This window comes from Telopea speciosissima, chromosome 3 (assembly GCF_018873765.1).
Source record: "Telopea speciosissima isolate NSW1024214 ecotype Mountain lineage chromosome 3, Tspe_v1, whole genome shotgun sequence".
NCBI lineage: Eukaryota > Viridiplantae > Streptophyta > Magnoliopsida > Proteales > Proteaceae > Telopea > Telopea speciosissima.
In genome coordinates this window covers 3655665-3660991 of record NC_057918.1, presented here as the reverse complement: position 1 = coordinate 3660991, position 5327 = coordinate 3655665, and the positions used below count along the sequence as shown (strand labels likewise).

Sequence of the window (5327 nt, the reverse complement as noted above, 5' to 3'; positions counted from 1 at the left end):
GACGAAGATGGCCTCGCCGGGGAAGTGGTGGGAGGGAGGACCTTTAATCATTCCTATTATATTATTATGATACACCATGATGTCACCACCCATGCAGGTACCGCTACGATCATCACAACAACTGGATATCCAGTGAGTGATTGCTGTTGTCACACTGGTTTTGTGATTCTTCAAGAGGAGGTTTAACTGTAAGAATTAAGTGGTTATACTCGTCAATAGTGACAGCCACAGTAGTTAACTCCCATACTCCCGTCTCGGATGAGAAAGTCTCAATCTCAATAACTCTATTCTTCTTCTTCTTCTTCTTCTTATTGGATGGTAGAGGAGGCAATGTGGGCCACCGCATGCACCACTTTATATCTATCATAATAATAATCAGCGCCAGCGGTGGCGTCGACTACGAGACCCATGCACGGTTGCGGTTGCCAGACCAATTCCTACTGCTGTTGCTGCTTAGGAGAAGGAGGAAGTTGGCAATAGTCTCTCGACAGAGGGTTGAAGATGTAATAGGTGTCGTTGAGACAAAAGACCATTCGAAGAACAGATACAGTATATTCAGAAAAGGGAATATTTGTCGGGATTCGGAAGAAGCCCAAGAGGCAACCACTGCCGCCGATGATATTGCTGCTGATGGTGGTGGTTCTTAATCTGTTACGGAAAGAAGGGTGTGAGATAAGGTGGTGCCACCTCTTTGATACACACTTAGATCTAAATATTGATTTGAGTGGCAAACGAATTAGAATCTCCATAAGAATATCATCACTACTGCAACGTTCCACATCATCTGCGTCTTTTTCACCACTACTGCTGCTACGCATGAATTGTTGTTGATACTAGTGCAGCAGCAATGAGGGCAGCTGCATGTGCTACTCATCATCATCATCATCATCATCAGTGAATTGCCATGGGAAGGGAGAGAATGAATGTGAATGAATGAAAATGAATAGAAAATTATAATTATACTTCCAACCAGAACCACCTTTAGCTCGATTTCCGCTATTTATAATGATACTACCAACGAACACCGATTGCTCTGATCGAGAGAGATCCAGTTAACTTAGGGAGAGAGATATGATCAATTCCGAAAAAGAAAATCCTATTATAAATCAAAGAGATCCTCTTAAATATAGAGGATCTAGCTAGATAGATTCCAGGGAGAGAGAGAAAGGAAAGAGAATGGATCATCTATACGTACCAAACAACCAGAAACAATGCAGATCGTCTACGGCCCAATTGTCCGTAGCAGCCTGTGCTGTGCAGACTGGGCCACGCAAGCAATGACCGCCTTACCCCTTGCCCAACGCTTTGCACGAGCAAGAGTAAGACGGTTATTGCGCGCGCGATCCTGTCACGTTGAACAAGCTGCTACGGGCAGCTGGGCCATCACCCAAAACCCTAAAAAAAAAAAAAAACATTAGCAGCAAACACGGATCATACCTCGAGCCTCCAGCGTAAGTAAGGGTGCTCTTCCGTCCGTCAGGTCTACTCCGAGAGGTTCTCCGTGTGAAAGAGCCAAAGAGGAGACCTGAGAAATTAGGGTTGTGATTAGTTCGGCAAGCGATAGTGAGGGAGAAACTAAGAGAGCGAAGTGCGGGAAAGAGGTGAGAAAATAGGAATTAGGTTTTTGAGGGAAAAATTTTCAAAATTTAAAAAAGGCCGTGGGATTCTAATTAGCTATGATCGACCCAACCAAAACCAGAAGTACCCTCTCCGCTATTTAAGGAGAGAGATATGATCAATTCCGAAAAGGAAAATCCTATTATTATAAATCAAAGAGATCCTCTTAAATATAGACGATCTAACTAGCTAGGATTGTAGTCATCTTGGAGTGGAGTGGAATAGTCTTCTAATTCATAGTAATTAGGAGATATTCCGGCCGGAAGGGATTGATTGGTTGATTGTAGGAGTCCTCAACGATAACGATAGCAAATCGATATGGGGGCAAAGAGTCCTCCTGTACGTTAATGAATGAAAGGTTTCCTTGCCTTATAACAGGCCGGGTCTCTAATCTATTCAGTAGGAACATGTTCGTTATGGGAATATCTTAATGTGACTTTGGCCTGATAAGCGATCCGGTTCGATCTCCTTTGCCACGTGTCACTTATCTCTTGATGGACGATTTTTATGTATATCATTTTTTTTTCTGGTAAACAGATTTTTATGTGTATCATAAATCAAAGGGAACTCCGGATTGAATTACTTGGGCGTCCAACTCCTGTCCAATTAGAATTATCCATCCAACAGTTTGAAGGATTTGAACATGCATCCCAATGCCTTGAAGATGTGTGTCCAAGTCATCCCGTGTCCATTGGATTAATAGTTGGAGTTGGAGTTGGAGAGGATCTTTTTCCAATATCTTGTTATAAGACTAAGTTCGTTGGTTTTCTTCATCGTCATCATCATCTCTATTATTACAGAGCGGATCATACACCATGATGCCACCACCCATGCAGGTGCCAGTGTGATCATCAAAACAACTCATCATCCAATGAATGTGAAATCCAAATGTGAATGGCTAGTATGAAACAGAACATATATATATATTAGGATAAATTACACGTCACCCCTTGATTTTCAAAGGAAACTCAAATCACTCACAGTTTCATCCATCAATGGTGGGAAAGGAATCTAATAAAAATCTTTCGTAACTAATTAGTTCAAATATCCCACCCACTTTACTGAACTGCTAATCTATATTCTTTCTTTCTGTTTATAGGTAGCAGAGACAGAGAAAGAGCAAAAGAAAGATGGGCTTTGCTAGCTCCCTTTCGATCCCCACCTGGGTTCTATACCCTTTCGATTTCAAGACTTAAGACTTCTGGGTTTTTTAAAAGGTAGGTAGGTAGGTAGCTAATAGCTAGCTAGAAGTCTTCATAATTGATATTATTAAGTAATGGATCTCCATGATCTGCGACGACAAAGGTTCTTCAGATGGTCAATCATAATGATCGTCTTCATATTTGTCCTTGCGCTAGTCAAGCCCAACGAGGCTGTCCATGCACCAGCTGCTCCTCCTCCTCCTCCTCCTCCTCCTGTGGGGCTGTGCGTGTGTTCTGTGATCATACATGGTTACCAATGCCAGGAGTTCTACGTAACATATATAGATTTCTTCTTCTTCTTCTTCTTCTTGTGGATCCTCCTGCTTTGTTATTAAGAGAGTTGATGATTATATGAGTTGTTTGATCAGGTGAAAACGGAAGATGGGTATGTGGTTAACATTCAAAGAATCTCAAGGGGTCCACGTTCACGTTCAGGTGGTGGAAATGGAAAGCTCAATAAACAACCTGTCTTACTTCAACATGGTGTAACTGTGGTAAGTTAAAAAGTAGATCTCTTGATTTAAGGCCCTCAATCGATGGAGCTAAATAAAAATGAGAAGCCAGCCAGCCAGCCAGCCGATGAACTATAATCCAATATTGTATAAAGAAGGCTATATATACCCTAGTAATTAGTAGCCAATGTGAGACTAAACTCTCAACACTCACACGCATGTGTGCTAGTGTATATGGACATCCAGATAGGTGATGAGGCGTGTGTGTTAGTATATTAGTATGGACATGCGGATGGGTGAAATTTCACTCCTGGTAGATGAAAAAACTCCAGGGTGCAAACACGTGGAAACGATGAAACCCACTTTGAAACCGTGTAAAGTATTCATCCCAAAAGTTCAAATTGTTGTTAGGTGGAGGGACTTCCGGGTGTATAAGTCGGGCTGTAGGCTAGTTAGTAGCCGACATAAAACTAAACATCCAACATTTCCCCGCATGCATGGCAGTACATAATACAGACACGTGGATATAGTGAAACCCGCTCTGCTACCATATAAATTTTTCATCCCACAAAAAAGCTAAGGGACTCCAAGGTGTGTAATGTTGTAGGCTAGCTAATTAGTAGCAAATAAACTCCCAACTGGACACATCTAAACAAAGAGTGGATATTTGGGCTGGGCTGGGTTGCCTCACAATTTTTAGTTTACGGTTGTGTTTGGTATGCATGCTTGGAATGCATTCTAAGTTGATTTCGTATTCTTATATTATAAAACAATTATTTTTATCACCTGAGAATGCGAAATCGACCTAGAATGCATACTAAACGCTGCCTAAGTGTATGACTTGTGACTTGTGGGTTATGAGGTGTTAATTTGTTTTGTTTTAAATTTTTGATAATTGATATATTGTGGTGGTGATGGCTTCTGTTGTATATATATATGTAGGATGGGATGATATGGGTCTCCAATACTCCACAACAATCCCTGGCATTCATCTTGGCAGATAATGGATTTGATGTATGGATTGCCAACACCAGAGGGACTAGATTTAGCCGTCGACATGCTACTCTGGATGCATCCCAACCTGTAGTATTTTTTCTTTTGATCACTTTAATCTTATTTTCGCTTTGTTTGGTATGTATTCTTAGATTATTTTCTAGATTTAGAAGGCAATCTGAACGGAAGAAAAACAATAAAAAAAAGAATCGAATTTCAAAATGTATTCTAGACCCAGAATCTGTTGCAACTTCCAAGAATACATACCAAACACAACCTTTGTATGATGCCTAAATCTATTACGAGAATTCATACCAAACACAACCTTTGTGTTACTCTTAAAATCTTACTTCATAAATTTAAATATCCCAGGAGTACTGGAATTGGTCTTGGGACGAGCTTGTGAGTACGATCTCCCTGCAACAATTGACTTGGTGTACCATCAAACAGGGCAGAAGCTTCATTACGTGGGCGATTCCTTGGTCGTCATCTTTAATTACAAATAATCCTCCGTATTATTCTTTAATTTGAGTTCTAATTAGTCATTTAGTACATAACATATGCGCCATATTACTTCAACCAAATGAAATAAAATTATGCCGATCGAGGTAGTTGATTTATATCTATTACCAAAAATTTTATTTTTAATTTATATCATTTATTAATTAATGCAGGGAACGACCATCGCTTTGGCATCTTTTTCGGAAGGGAAGTTGGTGGACAAGTTGGGATCCGCTGCTTTGCTTACCCCCATTGCTTACCTGAGCCATATGACCACTGCTATTGGCGTACTTCTTGCTAAAGCTTTCGTTTTTGATGTAAGTATTCATGAATAAAGGAAAATTATCTCCTCCAATTTTCTATCCGGTCCAGTTTCGCTAGTGCCTGTAATAAATAGTTCAGATCGATTTGCTGCCCACATGGGGACGGATGGGAACAGATCTGACTCCTCCATCCCATGGATGGGTTAGATCTGTCCCCACCCATCCCCATGTGGGTAGCTAATCCGAATTCTATAATGAATGGGATGGGCCCCATCCGAGCAGAGTGTTCGTGCAGGGGT

General features: G+C 40.9%; 1 pseudogene; it reads left to right on the top strand.

Annotated features, from left to right (window-relative positions):
* Positions 1–344: 344 nt before the first annotated feature.
* On the top strand, positions 345–5100 carry LOC122653741 (annotated as a pseudogene).
* Positions 5101–5327: the final 227 nt, after the last annotated feature.